Source organism: Scylla paramamosain, chromosome 34 (genome assembly GCF_035594125.1).
Source record: "Scylla paramamosain isolate STU-SP2022 chromosome 34, ASM3559412v1, whole genome shotgun sequence".
Taxonomy (NCBI): Eukaryota; Metazoa; Arthropoda; class Malacostraca; order Decapoda; family Portunidae; genus Scylla; species Scylla paramamosain.
In genome coordinates, this window is record NC_087184.1 from 13,900,220 (window position 1) to 13,917,719 (window position 17,500).

The 17,500-nt window shown below is 37.7% G+C and overlaps 1 protein-coding gene across 2 annotated transcripts in view; it reads right to left on the bottom strand.

Annotated features, from left to right (window-relative positions):
• Positions 1-16,698, bottom strand: part of LOC135090223 (transcription factor GATA-4-like) — a 186,251-nt gene extending 169,553 nt beyond the window's left edge. The window contains exon 1 of one of the 2 annotated variants that reach the window (XM_063986733.1): positions 15,971-16,698. The gene's annotated coding sequence lies outside the window, so the exon portion shown is untranslated. The remainder of the gene's footprint in view (positions 1-15,970) is intronic. The other variant, XM_063986734.1, reaches the window with a different exon arrangement.
• Between the last annotated feature and the right edge of the window lie 802 nt (positions 16,699-17,500).

The window sequence follows — 17,500 nt, forward strand, 5'->3', positions numbered from 1 at the left end:
TGTAATAATGAAAGCTTGAGACACAACGAAGGAATAGAATTAGAAGGAGGATGAGGAGGAGGAGGAGGAGGAGGGGGAGAAAGAAAAAGAAGAGCAGGAGCAGAAATTCAAAGAAAAATCAAGGAAAACAAGCAGCAACAGACCTTTTACTCCCTTGGCTGCTTGATGATGGAAAAAAAAAATAGAAAACTAAGCAAGAATATTTTACCGCGATTAAAAGATTTGATTAATATATTATGTGGTACGGCTCGGTTCATTTTTCACCGCCATAAACAAGAAGGAGGAAGAGGAAGGGGAGAAGGAGAAGGATAGTAATAGTTTGATGATGAAGAAACTGAAGGATTAACAAGAATAAATCGCTATACGACTGAGTAATGCTCGATTCGTGTTTAAAGTTGTATACAAAGAGGAGAAGGAGGAGGAGGAGGAGGAAGAAGAAGACAATACATTACAACAAATTCCGGCTCACGGGAAAGCAGCAAAAGGAGAAAAACAAGCACACAATTAACTATACACCAATTCCTATATACAATTTTACCTTCCGCTAAATTCTCTCCGTACAATAAATCTTTCCGCGCCAAGGACGATTTGTTAGTTATTGCGAGAAAGACCAGCGTTAGAAGGGCAACCCCGCTGACCATTACGGAAGAGAAAGAGAGTCGTTGGAGAAAAATTGAAGGATACCGGATAATCATTACGGGAGAGTGAAGAAACATAAGACAATATTCTGAAATACATCTGCCGGCACCTCGACTACTTTCAAAAGGCTTTAGTTGACGTTACACGAATTTTCAAGGGTGTTTTTTTTTTTTCTGCTGACATGTTAACAAGATTTCTACATTGCTAACAGGAAAATCACTCGTGAGAACCCAACTAATCATCTCCGTGGCCTTGGGAAATAGTCGTGGTGAAGGAGCAGAGCGTTTCTGAATACGGGCCATAATGAGTGGATAAATATAAAAGGAATAAACTGAAATAGGAGTTGAGGATCATTACGAGGAAGAGAAGAGTCAATGAAGAAAATGCAATAGGACTGAGCCATTACATCCGTCGCTTTTTGTCGTATCAGGGCTTGTATTAACTCTTTCTTCTCTCACCACGATTTTTTTTCACACACCACAGAGATGAGCAGTGTGAGTCCGTATTTTGAAACGCTTTGCTCTCTTACCACAATTATTTTCAAAGGCCACAGAGACGATTAGCCTTGTTTTCGAAAGTGTTTCTGCTGTTAATAATGTAGAAATTTTGTTAATATGTCACTAGAACCATAAAAAAACACAATTAACCCGTGTTACATCAACTGGAACCTTCTGAATGCAGTGGAGGTGCAGGCAGAAGTGTTTCACAATATTGTCTCTGGTTCTTATGGATGTTATTTTCATGCTCGCTCTTGATTCAGCACCCATGTACGTAAAACTTTCACCAGAATTATGAAAACCTTGAAAACCCCAATCATTCTCACAAGATCACATTAAAGGCAGCGAGGACAAGACACAAGCACGTCTGCGAACACACAGCGAGGGAAGAAGAAACCACATGATAGCGCGGTAATAGCAAGCTCAGTAACACCGTTTTTATTAACATCCGCGCCGGAGAAAAAGTACAGCCGTGTGACAAGTAATGTGTGTAATCATGGACTCGAGAACAGCGCGCCAAAAAAAGTGTCTGCAGTTGTAATAGCGCAGCACTACAATCTCCACGTTCTGAATGTGTGTGTCCACCTAACAGTGCGCTCCTGGGACGCCGCGATAAGGGACAAGGCTACCACTTCTCGGGACGCTCACTTCCTTATAGCGCTGCTCACCAGGTAAAGGAGCTCACTGCACGCCGGAGTCCTCGCAGCCTCCCTTGTCCTCTGGAGTGGAGTTGCGGGGCTTGTTTCCCTTGCAAGACAGGACAAGTGAACTCTATTTCCCGGTGATGAGGACGAGTGGACTTTATTTTCTTCTGTTATTTATTTCCTTCTTTACTTATTTTCACTTTAATACAAGACAGAACTACTAAACTTTATTTCCTGGTAATACACGAGAGAACGAGTGGGCTTTATTTCCCTCTAACAGTGGCATGAGATGGCTTTGTTTCCACGCTAATATAAAAAAGAACGACCAGCCCTCCACCACAAGACAGGGCGGGGCGAGCATGTACACACTCACCCGGCAGTTCCCGTGGTGGTCTGCAGCGCCGGAACTCACAAATCTTACGTTGGTCAGAATTGTCGCCGTATCGTTTAGTTCTTATCTGCTTCCTGTGTCATTCCAAAGCTGCTTTCTTGCTTGGTGGATTTGCAAATTGAATTACGGCGTCACATCAGCTGGGTCGTATGCCGCCCGTTATACCACTCGTAAATACTATAGCGCTACTTCCTCCGCTGAGAAATAGCCGTGAGCCAGAGTCGAGTCTTTAATCCTTCCACTACCGTTGCATTTGCTTATATTCTTGATGCTACTGGAGAATTTATATTAGTAGTAGTTTATTGACAGATTTAACACAGCAAAAATACATAACGCATATGCACAACACAGTACGAAATTAGAAAAGGGCAAAGGAAAATCAGCATTAATCAAATTTTGCGCCACTGAAGCTAACGTAAGTAAACACTGTAGAAGGCTAAACGGCCGCCAACCTAAACCAATCTTAAATATAAATAAATAAAAAAAGATAATATTTCATACACAGCGGCAGAGTTGGTGTAAATACATTTTTCATTTAGTCTCAAACGTATAGTAGTAGTAGCAGTAGTAGTAGTAGTAGTTCATTGACAAGAAAAGTAAGTACGCCGAGAGCACAAAGTATAGTTCTCACTTGTCGAACATAAACTGATAAAAAGTTCAAGATATTGTTTAGTAATCAAAGGGTTAAACACGATCTAGCTTCTCACGCACTGCTATTACGTCTTTGTTTACTGACTGTGTGTGATTCTGTGAAGGTCGGGAGTTGCCTGTGGTACTGAATGGCTGGGGATGTGAGGGGGCGTTGTAACTATACGAAAGAACCACGTGTTAGTTACTGTCTCTCTCTCTCTCTCTCTCTCTCTCTCTCTCTCTCTCTCTCTCTCTCTCTCTCTCTCTCTCTCTCTCTCTCTCTCTCTCTCTCTCTCACACCTTCACTTAACTCTTTATTTTTACATTTTCACAGCTTCCCGGCGTCAATTTATCATGGTTAACACCAGCACTTCCTGGACGCGTTCACCACCTGACAGGTAAATATTTTCAAGTACGGAACCTGATTATTAACTTCTTAGAGTGTCAAAGAAAAGAACACACGAGGTGGTTTTTCTGGGGTGTAAAAATGTTGAGAAAATAATTCGATTTTTACAACATTGAAGAATTTCTTGTTTACTTTCATAATGAGTAAGTTATTCTCTTCCTTCTTCGGTTTTATTTAGCGCTCTCTCTCTCTCTCTCTCTCTCTCTCTCTCTCTCTCTCTCTCTCTCTCTCTCTCTCTCTCTCTCTCTCTCTCTCTCTCTCTCTCTCTCTCTCTGGGTGTCAAGAAGAATGGTGGTCATTCCTTGTAATGAAAACCGGATGTTCGGCACTTTTCCGATAAATTTGTGTCGCGACCAATTAGATTAATCCACGTGATGGTAATACTGCCCACTGTGTGTGTGTGTGTGTGTGTGTGTGTGCGAGATAAAGTAGAGTTCTCTTTAAATACTAATTATTCTTAATCTTTGAAATAAATATCTGATACAAGTTTACTATATAATTTCATAAGACTCCAGTCTACAAAGAAATACAATTCCATTTAGCTTTTCCTTAAACCTTGAAGAAATAGTGCTAGTATTATTTTTCTTATATTTTCGTAACTCACTACTCGATAAAGAAATAGAGTTGCTTTTAACTATCATATCTTAAATTTTGAAGAGATATCTAATACAATTTTTTTTTTTTATTTCCTAAGGGACCACTAGCAGTAAGAGAAGCAATCTAGTAATTTGAGCCTCTCATCGCCCGGAGTTTTATTTCTTATCATAAAAAAGTCGTTTCGGTTGACTTGCAAAGATTAACGTGTCATGGTATCGTATTATCAGCAGGAAGAGGCTTAATTAGTGACAGGTAAATAGCAATACTCAGATTTCATAAGTGTCGACGGTGATTTTATATATACAGCAGCGGTCACAGGAATTGAAGACTGCATCATTGTACTCTGGCAACCCACGCGTCTGAAATTGTGTATTTATACTTTAGAAATACTTATCGCTTTTCATTATATATACAAGCAGCATTTGTTTTATTATTTCAAACTCAAAATTTATCATATTCAGCGGTATTCGCTATTGCTGTCTGTATAATTTACTAATACTTTCGTAATCTACCCGTCTGAACTCGTGTGTTTACGCTTTATGAATACTTATCAATAATATATACAAGCAGCATTCATCTAAGTATTTCTAAAGCGCACCGCATGCACAGCTAGGACACTGGCTCGTATTCAGAAACAGTTTGCTCTCTCAACACGACTAATTTCCAAGGCCACGGAGACGATTAGCCTGGTTTTTCAAGACTGTTTCTCCTGTTAATAATATAGAATCTTGTTAATCTGTCACTAGAACCGAACTAGAACTAGAAACCAAACTAGAACCCCCCCAAAAAAAAACTAGAACCCCCCAAAAAAACACCCTTAAAAACACGTGTAACTCCAACAACAGCCTTTTGAAAGTAATCAATGTGCGGGCAGAAATGTTTCAAAACATGACACGCAGCGTTGACGGGCAGGCTGCCAGGGTACGGTGATGCAACCCTCAGTGGCCGTGACCAAGGCCATAGTATACCTGAACCTTAATTACTCGTACTGGGTGTGTGTGCATATGTTGATATGTCTTGTTATGTTGTGTATATAATTAGATATGTTATGTTATGGTCGTATTCTCAAACTTTTCAGTGTCTTGTCTTGCTGGCAACTTTTAATACATTTTAGTGGAAGTTGATGAGAATTTGGAATTGTTTTCATGACTTTAGTGGTTGTTTATTGAGGACTCGGCAACATGAATAACTAAAAACACTTATGTATTCTTAAACTTTTCATCGTCTTATCTTTCTGAAAACTTTTAACGGACTTTAGTGGAAATTGACGAGATATTAAGAATGTTTTCTTTTTATGAATCTAGTGGTAGTTTATTGAGAACTCGGCAACATGAATAACAAAAACCACTTATGTCATGTCATGTTATGCAGCTGTCGTATTCTCACACACCAGCGTTTTATCTCGACAACTTTTAACAGACTTTAATGGAAATTGATGACATATAAAGGGTGCTTTTATGACTAGTGGTTATTTATTAGCGATTCAGCAACATGAATAACAAAAAAAAAAGAAAAACCCTTATCTATTCTTAAAATTTTCATCGTCTCATCTTACTGACAACTTTTAACAGTCTTTAATAGAAATTGATGAGATATTAAGAGTGTTTTAATGATTCTAATGATACGTAGTTTATTAAAGAGTCAACAACATAAGTAGCAAAACACACTTACGTTATGTTATGTTATGTTATGCGGGGATGGCATTTTCAAACACCAGCGTCCTATCTCGGCAACTTTTAACAGACTTTAGTGAAAACTGAGGAGATTTTAAGTGTGTCGTCATGATTCTAGTGGTAGTTTATTAAAGATCACAGCAAATAACACTGAAGAAAACCTAACTAACCATTCCTGTGGCCTTTGAAGACAGTCATGACGAGAGAAGAAAACATTTCAAAATACGGCTCTTGATTTCTCCTCCTCCCTCACCCCCTTGACACCCAACCCACACCCCATCTCCTCTCCCTCATCGCCTGACACCCAACCCTCACCTCAGCCTCTCCTGACACTCTCCCTCACTTCCTTAACATCTCATTTTCACACTTCCGTCACTGGGAGTCGATCCATCACACTTACTCGCTCCCCTCTCTCCCCTCTCCCTCTCCTTCCTTCCATTTGCATCACTTCTCCCCTCCCGCTCCCTCGCCTCTCGCTCTCACTCGCTCCCTGCTGGTGCCTCTTGACTTTAAGTTGTTGCTGCGCTGATGTTAGTGAGTGAGTGAGTGAGTGAGTGATTGAGTGAGTGGGTTTTACCGTCATGTTTTATTTATGTTTGTATTTTTTTTATTACGTATTTTTTTTTCCTGAATTGAGTTAGTGTTTTCTTTGTAATCTCGTTCTCTCTCTCTCTATCTCTCTCTCTCTCTCTCTCTCTCTCTCTCTCTCTCTCTCTCTCTCTCTCTCTCTCTGCCCCAGTTTTTTTTTTTAATATTACTTATTTTTCTCTTATTTCTATCGTCGTTTTTTTTCCGTCTTCTTCCTTCATTCTTATGTTTTCGACACTTCTTTATTCTCTCTCTTCTTCCACTATTCCTATCATTTGGTTTTCTTATTTTCCATGTCGTCTTATCTTCTTCATCTATTCCTACGATTTGCGGTTTTGTCCGATTCATTCCTTATTTCCTTCCACCATCCCTGTCATCACCTTTCCCTACCTCCTGTCTTCCCCTCGTCATTCCGATCTTCGTTATGAACAATTCTTTACTTCTCCCTATTCATTCCACATTTTCCGTCACTATTATACTCCTCATCTGCTCCAATTCGTTCTTGTTACTTTTCATCAAACTTTTATCTCCTAATGTCCTTAACCCTTTCACTGTGACACGAAACAATTAGCAGCACCAGAAGCAATGCGTGAAATCTTTATAAGCATCTGTCTCAGTGTGACTGGTAATTGGGGAAAGGTGTACCAGGTGGCAGTCAAAGGGTTAACCAGCTTTCAAAGAACTGTGATCATCATTTGCGTATTAACCGAGGAAACAAGAGAGAGGAGAGGTTAATTTTGTCTTTCTTTCGGACTACAAAGGTGTTTTAGAGAGTTCGGTGCGAAAGTTAGTGTCTAAATAGGTGCTGGTGATTGAAGGAAAAATTTAGCTGCAATGGAAAAGATGTTAAGGCGGTGGAGAAAACGGGATTTGGTTCGCTTTGTTGTGCCTGCAATGTTTAACAATATTTTCTTTTGGTCCCATGTTATTTTTGTATGTTATTATATTATTTTCTTAAGTTCGTGTTTTTTTATCGTTTTCTTATTTTTTCTTTTCTTCTTATTGTTATTATTATTATTATTATTATTATTACCATTTATTTATTTACTTATTCAGTTTTTTTCTTTTGTTTCTGATTAGGAATTGTTTTTCTTTATAATTCCATTTTTCTTTATACTTTTCCTCCTCCAGTTCCTCCCTCCTTTGTTATTTTTGGTCTCTTCGTTTCTTTTTAATTTCCTTCCATTTATTTTTCTTTTCCGTCTCTTCTTGGCTTCATTTTTCAAGGTTACAGCAGCTGCGAAGTTCATGATGCAACTCCCTGCCTTGATAGAAGTCTCCGGCGCTATCCTGGCGCGCGGCTACGATTTAGTGAGAGAGAGAGAATTTTTTTTTCCCTTTTATTTTCTTCTTTTTCTTGGCATAAGCGGTGGCGTAACTCACCTCCAGTCCACGCAGGGAAACTTATTAACCTCCAATATCCAGACACGTGTGGGTGGCGATCTGAACTCCCTCTCTGCTACATTGTAATTTTCCCAGCGTCACCTGCCATTTATTTTTAGACGCTCATACACACTACAAGTTGAAGAATCAAGAAAAAAAAGCCAATTTACTTTTTTTTTCTTTTGAGGTGTTCTGACTTGTCTTTGAATAATTTTAAAGTGTAATAATAATAATAATAATAATAATAATAATAATAATAATAATAATAATAATAATAATAATAATAATAATGATAATAATAATAATGAAAATAAATCCGATTTCCGTTTACCTAAGATATAAGGAATCTCTAGAGTACCTCATCAAAATTTTCCCTTTCCGTGCAACCTTCCTGATACTATTTATTTATATATTATTTACCTATTTATATATTCATCTTACTTTGTTTTATTAACTTTATTTATTTATTTATTTTTTAGGGAAGGAAATGAAGTAAAAAATAGATACCAAAGTAGAAGAAAAGAAAGGAAAGAAGGAAACAACGTGAATTAGCAACGAACAGTAGCAAAAAGATATTAGGTTCAAGACTTCACCTCCGATGTTTGTCACTGGTTGCCGTTCATTACGCATCTCACTATTTATTCTACCTTTAGATGTTTCCATGTTGATTCTCTTCGCCTCGGAAAGAAAAATAATGGCAAATAAAATATATCTATAAAAAAAACATATAATTAACCCCCTTGAGTTTCTAATGGCGTTCTTAAAGGTTGTAGTTATTTTTTTGTAACATGATTTTTTTTTTTATGTACAACAATACCTCGTGGGGAAAATTAATAGAGTAATGATAAGCGGCAGTAGAATGATCAGTCAACTTTCGTGATCTTGAGTACCTTTAACCCTTTCAGTACCACGGCAAAGTTTGATTCTATTTTAATTACTCTTAAAAAATTGTATTATTTTGAAAGATTATATTTAGGTGTGATGAAGGCGTTGAAAATCATCTGTAGCTACTCGTCCACTAATGTTGCAGCTCTGTTAACTCTGTTCTACTTAATAACAGGAGATTTTATGAAGCTTATAATTGTGTCTTGTACTGAAAGGGTTAAGGTATCGTACTCTCAGGAAATATTATCGCGATCCACAAGATCTCGGAAAAAAAAAAAAAATGACAAACCGTAACAAAAGGATGCGTCAACTTTCATCAACCTGGGTACCATTTCTTTCAGCTATATTTATTTATCGTGCCTTTAGGAAATGTTATAGGAAATGTTATCGTGATCGGCAACACCTCCAAAAAATAAATAAAAGTGTAATAATAAACAATATTAAAATCATTCATCATTTTTTCGTGGCAGCGGATGACGTTCCTTTAAGTCTTTCACTGCTATGGTCGTTCCTTATTATTCTTCATTATAAAGAATAAAATATTTGCACGAACACAGAAAAAAGAGGAAAGGAAGCTTGATTTTATTTTCTCTAGCCCACAGAACTGTTTCAGAATGTACAGCACGAAAGTAGGAGTATAAAGTTGTCGGTAATTATGAGAAAAAAAAGTGTCTAGTAGCCAAAATCATCGTGTCTTTAGGAAATTTCATCTCAATCCACAATGCCTCGGAAAAAGAAAGAAAAAAATGTAATATAGTAACAACAGACGGTAAGTTAACTACAATAATACATAAATTTTTGTGACACTGGATGGCGTTCATTTGAGCTACAGTATTTCATCATGCTCTGAGGAAATTTCGTCAATCCACAGTGCCTTGAGTAAAAAAAAATAAATAAATAAAAATACAGTAACAATAAAGTAAATTAAATAAAATCATTCATAAATTTTCGTGACTTTGGATAGCGTTCTTTTAAGTACATATATTTATCTGTCTAGGAAATTTTATCTCGATCCACAGTGTCACAGAAAAAAAAAAAAATAAATAAATAAATAAAATAACAATACATGGCAAAATCATTCATTACTTTCGTGAAATTAGGGACCTTTCTAAGCGAGTTATTTACCGTGCCTTTAAGAAACTCCAGCCTGATCCGGAACGCCTCAGAAAAGCAAACAAAAATAAAACAGAATGATGGAATAAAATATAAATAGTGATAGAGTAATTAATAAATCTCATGTGTAAGTGATTCTCCGTAACGCTTCGTGGCTTTCCTTTGATATCTATGGTCTTCCTCGTGTCTTTAGGAAATATTAGCGACCACTGTGACGCTTCGAGGTAAAAGGGATGATTGAATGAAGGATTTTGTCGCGTGCCTGTAGGATATTGTACCGCCATTCTGTTGTGGGAATATAATAAAATAAGAGACAGAGAGAGACAGAGAGAGAGAGAGAGAGAGAGAGAGAGAGAAAAAAAGTTGCGTCTTCGAAAAATGGGAAAAAAGAAAATCCAGTGTAAAATAGAATAGGAAGAAAAAGTAACGCGGAGTTTGGGAAAAATAAAGTAGAAAAAAGTGTCATGGGGAAAACAAAACGAAAGAAAAAATAGAGCGAAGAAATAACGTCTCGTTCAGGAAGGGGGAAAAAAAAAAGATAAAAAAAACAGTATGGAAAGAAATTGAACAAGATAAACAAAGGTGCGCCTAGGAAAAAAAATAATAATGAAATAGGGTAAAAACAGGATAGAAAAAAAGAATTATAGGGGAAAAAATGCTTCGTTCAGAAGAAAAAAAAATGAATGGAAGAGAAATAAAATATAAAAAAAAACGTAGCGCATTAAAAAGTAGAATAGAATAATGAAAAAGTAATGGAAAAATATAATAAAGAACAGTTGTGGCTTGGAAAATTATAACAGAATAGAAAGAATGCAATGGAAAAAAAAAAATAGAAAAGGAAAAACATCGTGTCTTGGAGAAAAACGAGACAAATAATAATAATAAAAAAAAAAAAGCTCCATGAAAATCTGAACTAGAGAAAATGGAATAGAATGAAAAATAAAGAGAAAAGAATAGAAGAGGAAAGTCTCAGTCATGCATTTAGACAGTTGTTATTCCACGGCGCCTCGAAAAGAATCACTGGAAAATTGAATTAAAGTTTACTTGTGTATTTGGCGAATTGCGTCACAGCGGCTGCTCTGATAATAAATAAATAATTGATGAAACATAAAGGAAGAAACGAAAAAAAAAATATTACTGAATTTAAGCTTTTTCTTCTCGTGTCTTTGTAAAATCTTAAGATCGCGACATCAAAATAATAATGAAAATAGGTAAATAAACGACTTGACAAGGATATTTTTTCGTACCTTCATGATTTTTCCCTCCTTTGAAATACATAGATTAATAAATAAACAGATAAACATATAAATAAAACTGGTCGAATGTAATGTTCCTCGTATATTTTAGGAAACTCTCGTCCTTGCCGCAACAGAAGAAAAGGTGAAAAATAAATGAATATATATAAATGAAGAAATATAAGAGAAAGAAGGTGGTGATGATGGTGATGACTGAATCCGAAGTTTCCTCACGCGCCTTTAAGAAATTTTACAATCGCGACACCGAAAACAAATAATTCAACAAAATAACATAAATAAATAAGTAAAAGACTAGACACTTTACTTCTTATACCCTCATGAAGTTTCTCCTCCACGGTGCCTCAGAAATATGGAAACAGATAAATGAAAAGAAAACAGGTGGAGATAAATAATACTGGTTGAATATAATGCTTTTTGTGCTTTTAGGAACTTGTCTTCATTTCGACGAGAAAAAAATAATGTCTGTCATGCTTTTGATTATTAACAGCGCAGTGACTGAAGTGTTAACCCTTTCAGTGCGAGTTAATCTCCCCCACGGTCATCTAGGAATACAACTTTTAAAAGGACTTATTTTTTATTATTATTTTTTTTTTTAGTTCTTCCATTTTTCTTCTTTTTTTTTTTTTTCTCTCCTTTGCCTTATTAATAGCTAGTGGGGTCGGCCGCTCTTGCATGTTATCGCCAGTACCTCCATAAGAACACAAGAACAGAAAAAATAAGGGAAGCTGCGAAAAGCAACCAGGCTTACACATGGTAGCCTTGCGTGTCCTCTTCCTCCAGGCCCAGGTGTTTCATATCTCTGAATTCCATCTCTCCACCTTTGCCTTTGTGTACTAGTTCTTCTCTCTATTGATCTCCTCCATGTCACACTCACAGCATCATTTTCTTTTTTTTTTTTGATACACTCTTAAAAAAAATGTAGTTTATAGCTTAGCAAAGGTGAAATCAATATCATATTCTTTGTTTCTCCATGTCTATTGAAATATTTATCACAGTGACCTCAGTGTTACAAAAGACGACCGTAGTAGTGCAAAAGGTTAAAACAGAGATGGAATTAAAAGGTGTTTGTCGTTCGTTGTCTTTAAGAAATATTTATCTTACCAGGGCCGTCGGAAAATGAGAATATAAATAAATGATAATGGAGGAATGTTTCTCGTACGTTTTAGAAAAGTGTTGTACTTGTGCGACGCCTCAGAAACAGAAACAAAGGTTGAATGTAAAGTTATTTTTTCCTTTTATCACACATTTTTATTATTATTATTATTATTATTATTATCATTATTATTATGAAATGGTTAATATCTTCTAGGTTTAGTGTCTTTTGTTTGGTTAATGTTATTGTTTTATTTCTTATCGTCCTTCATGGCATTCGTTTTCTTATTGTTAGTAAAATATTCTTGTCGTTTCTTTCTTGTTTTAGCTTCTTACTGTGTTTTCTAACTGTGAATCGTTACACTCCTTACCGTTCTCTTTGTTTTTGTCCTTGTTCTTCTTATTCTACTTATTTTGTGCATATATTTTTCTAATCTTACATGACAGATTATGGAGAAAATTGCAAGGAAAAGTATTGGTTTTATAGATACCATGCCTTGCTTAGCGTGGGGTTAGTTAACACCTCTACTGTCACTATTGGCGTTAGTTAAAAATTGTTAGCGTGGAGCACAAAAGGGAAGGATAAAATAGGAGGTTGATTTTGTATTTTCTCTGATACGGAACTGTTTAGGAGACTGCAGTGCAAATGTAAGTGCCATAAAGAAAAAAATGGAGATCTTGGAACAAAATTGTGTTGTAGAGAAAGGGTTAAATTAGGTTTGGTTGGGTTCGATGAGGTTAGGTTAGGTTAGGTTAGGTTAGGTTATCTTTGGTTAGGTTAGGTTAGGTTTGGTTAGGCTTGGTTTGGCTTGGTTTGATTTTGGTTAGGTTAGGTTAAGCTAGGTTAGGTTAGGTTGGGTTGTGTTAGGTTAGGTTAGGTTAGGTTAGGTTAGGTTAGGTTAGGTTAGGTTTGATTTTGGATAGGTTAGCTTAGGTTGTGTTAGGTTAGGTTTGGATTCTCGTTGTTTTAAGCCGTTACACAGGGGTCATTCATCGATCTATGTATGTTTGCCTCTGTGAAGGGAAGCGTGGCGGAGGATGTGTGGAATAAAACCTTTATATATATTCTTTCTTTCAGGAAAGCAAAGGTGTTTTTTCATTCATGTGTCGATAATTGCAAGCGTGTTCGTGTGCTTGTGAGACAATGTGGTGGTGGTGGTGATGGTGGTGTTTTGTCTTGTGTGTGTGTGTGTGTGTGTGTGTGTGTGTGTGTGTGTGTGTGTGTGTGTGTGTGTGTTTAGTTCTCCGTCAGTGTTAGTTTAATTATCAGCACAAGTTTTTGCTTTTCTCTCTTGTATATGCATATTATTATTATCATCATCTTCATTTAATATCCTTTTGTTACTATTACTATTACTATTACTATGAAAATTATTCACTTATTATTATTATTATTATTGTTATTGTTGTTATTATTTTTTTTCTATTTATTTATTTTTTTGTTATTCACCATCATCATCTTCAATATTAGTTATTACCGTCATAGTTTTTATCTCTGTTATTATTGGTTATGTTTACTTGTCACCACACTTGAAGCTAATGTTTGTGATTCTATTAGCGGCAGAAAAATCATAACAATGCATCATGTGTTTTGTTCTTGACGAGGGAGGGTGTGCGTCACTTTGTGTTCATCTCGTCATAAGAACACGACGGAAAGACTTACATCGTTTTGCTCTTTAAGAGTTTTGGAGGAGCGCGTAAATAAATCAATAAATAAAAACAAACCACACTATAGCAAAATAAATAAGACAACCGTATTTCTGTTCTGTGACGTTTTTAATAATTCTTTCAAGCAATGTTTTCTGATCACTAACGAGATTAAGAAAGAAAAAAAAGAAAATAAGTAACGGACTCTGAGAATAATTGTAAGAATGAGCTGGATAATTAATATGATTTCTTGCACTGAAGTGTTAAATCTGCTTAAACATTATATTTGTGTTGGTGATAAAGCGCAGCGCATCTCAGCAATATATAAACTGGTAGGAGAGAGAAAAAAAAAAAAGGAGATAAAGGAACACAGGTTGAGTGAGCGAGAATTACAAGGCAATGGCGAGGCAAGGGCGTGTGTGTTTGTTTGAATACGCGTCAGGAACACAGATAGTACAGCGGGGCGTGATACAGGCAGTGTTGGAACAGGTATGAATCATGAGACAGGTGAAGACAGACCCCGTAAAGTAATTAGCTCAGGTATCCGATGAGGTGTGTAAAGGTAGTGCAGATTGGATGAATTTGAGTGTTTTTTTTTTTTTATGATTTAAATGCCTGATTAATTTGTTTGTATATAATTGTTTACTGTTTTTTTTTTATGCAAGGTACAATGTTAAGTTTTATCATTCTCACTGAGGTAATTTTGTGAGATTGTAAGAGGAAACACTTCATAATTTTCCTTTCCCTTCTTCATTCGATATTTTTTAATAATTCTACGAGTATATTGCTGTGTATTTTTTTTTTTTTTTTTTACTTTTATACAATGCACTTTATCAGTCTTATAATCCTCAGCGAAGTAAACTCGTGGGAATGTAATTGAGAAAAAACACGTCATGATTTTTTTTTCCTTGTCATGATTTTCTTTCCTTTCCTCAGCAATTGTTCATGAGTACGAATATGCTGTTGTTTATTTATTCATTCATTTCCACAAGATACTTTATTGATTTTAGAATTTTTTCGAGGCAGTGAACTTGACAGAACTGAAGTGAAGGTGAACCTGTCACAAATATTCATGAACATACGATTTTTCTTCAGGCTAAAATGTTTCCTGCTTTATCATCATATATTCATTTTTCACGAGGACATAAAATGGCAAATGAAGGGAACTTGGCAGAAAACAAGCAAGGGAGGAGACGACAAGTAACCAAAATTTGATGAACATATGATATTTTCTCGATCTTCAGACCTAAGTATTTTTCACCACCCAATATTAATTTTTTGCAAGGTGCTTTATCGCTCTTAAAATTCTCGAGGCAGGGAACTTGCGAGAATGTAATTGAAAGTTAACTTTGCCCCGTCACCAAAATTTAGGAACGATTTTTTTCTTCCTTTCCTTTAGGCGATATTTTTTTTATTATATGTTATTTATTTAGTTGATGATTATTATTATTTTTTTCTTTTTTACAAGGCACAGTACTTCTCGTGTCTTGAAATTTCAGGAAACAAGTACACGGTAACTCCTCCACGTTACCACAAAAAAAAAATCAGGAACGATTTTTTTGTCCCTTCAGGCGATTTTTTTTTCTATTGTACATTAATTTTTTTTTTTACAAGCTCGAGTACTTTTCCGTTCAAAACATCGTCGGGACAGCAAACTTGATGGAACAAAATTGAAGGTTAATTCCGCCACTTCACCAAAAGTTTAGGAATGATCTTTGTTTCTTTTCCTTCAGATGATTTTTTATCATTTGTTTTTAAATCAGTCGACCATTTTTTACAAGGTACGATACTTCTCCGGCATCAAAACCTCTGGAGGCAACGAACGTTTCTTAACACAAGTGAAGTCTTAACAGCGTCACCACCCAAACATTATGGAGATTCTAACTCTGTCTTTCTTCAAACCTGAACATTTGATCTCTATACATTATCATCATTTTTTTTACACTGCATTACTTCGGTGTTAAAATGTTCGAGGCGAGTGAAGCTTTACCACCGTCATCACCTCAGTACCACGAACATTACAACCCTCCCTTTCTTCAGACCCAAGCATTTGGCCACCACACCTTATCATTTTTTGCACGTTGCTTTTATCATACGAACAATTCTCGAGGAGGCGAACTTGAGGAAACACAAGCGAGGATGAAGCGTGTGAAGGCAGGAGCCAATCAGATCCCGTACCCGCGCCCTGCACCTCCAAGCACCAATGGGAGCCCCGCAAAACTGGGCACTGGGATGATAGCAGGAGATAGCGACGTATGGGGACCGCTCTGCCTCGCCCGCCCAGCCCCCCCGTGTGTTGCAGTCTATCTGGGAACCTGGGGACTCACGCCCTCTCTCCAAGCTCCCCTGGTGACCCTCCCAAGCCGCTGGGTCGCCGGGGTTACAATCTAGCGGTGAATTAGCGATTTACAGCCACCAGGACTACCGCAGCTTGCCGTGACGATCTGGCGAGTTTATTTCATTCATTTCTCCGCGTCATGTTTGGAATCCCGCCCTCTCACTCCACAACACAAGGGTTTTGGTTCCTACCGCGGAGTTTGCAGCGACGGTGGCGGCGACGGCGGCGGCGAAGAGGTGAAGGCAAGCTGGACAGGTCGTGGGAAGAGCCTGCAGCGCCGCGATCTCCCACACGGCGGCAGGGAGAAGGTTGGAAGGGTGTAGGGCGGTCGGAAAGCTGTGGTCGGGTTTGTGAGGTGATGAGTCCAGGCAGAACCCCGGGCGTCGGGAAGCCAAGGCAGGGCGGTACTCGGCACAACACTCGCCAGCCAGCACTGCTCCCAGCCTCGCCTCCTGATAACCACTCAAAAGGAACTGTGGCCAAATTGCTCCTTATCCACGTTACAAACTGATTACCCGCCTCACCCCGCCCCCTGCAGCCACACCGGCGACGCCCCGCACTCCCCAGCCGCTCAGTCTTGACGCTGATTGGCTGCTCAGCTCGTAAATATTCTCCTCCGGTGCGATGAGTGGCTGAGTCTCCGCCCAAGAGGAGGAGCCAAGGGTCATGGGAGCCAATCAGCGCGCGTGTTGGGAGTCTGCGAGTTGATGAATGACTTGAGTGACTAATGGGAAAGCTAATTGATGTCTACTGGCGTTTTAGGGGGAAGGGAAGACTGATTTGAAGGATCGTGAGCGCTGTATTATGTCTTTGAAGTGCTGCGGCGCTCCCCCTTCCCCGGGCTGAGAGAGGAGGCACACAGTCACTCACACAGACACACACACTCACACAGGGAATGACTAATCACCGCCACCAGTTCGGAAAAGGTAAATGGAGATGAGGAACATGCGAAAATATTATTAATTTCGTAACTTTTGTCTGTTTCTTGTCCAGATAGAGAGACAGAAAGCCACAGAACTCCTTCATCACTTCAAAAATATAAATGAAAGCAAAGGAAACACGTAAATATTATTAATTTTCCTTCTTTTGTCGTCACAAGGAGAGGCAGAGAAAGGCACAGAACTTATTTATCACTTCGAAATGATAAATGAAGAGAAGGAAAAGGCGAAAATATTATTAATTTCCTCCCTTTTCTCTCTTTTCTCATTCTGATGGAGATACGTGGAAAGTTATAAATTCCCTCCACCAGAACAGAATACATAAACATGATTAATTTTCAGCCTTCTATCTTCTCACCCACACAGAGACACAGAAAGACACAAAACTCCTTTACCAACTCGACAGAAAGTAAATGAAACAAAAGAAAATGCGGATATAGAGTCAATTTCCAACCTCCTCTCTTTCTCGATCCGACAGAGATAGAGACAGCCACACAACTCCTCTACCACTTCCAAAAGGTAAAATAATAAAAGAAAATGCGTCAAGACATATTTTCCACCTCTACTATTTTTCACCTTTCCAAACCTCACTTGAAAGGGAAATCGATGTAAAGAAAACGAAATCACCATCTGAAGTCTGAGTTCCAATTTCCATGAGCTGGTTTAAGATGGGAGAAAAGGGAGAAGGGAATGGGAGGGAAGGGGTGGGGAGGAGAGGGGACAGCATGGGAGGAGTGGCTAGCATCACCCCTCCCCTGAAACAGCCCGGAAGTGCCCGCCCCC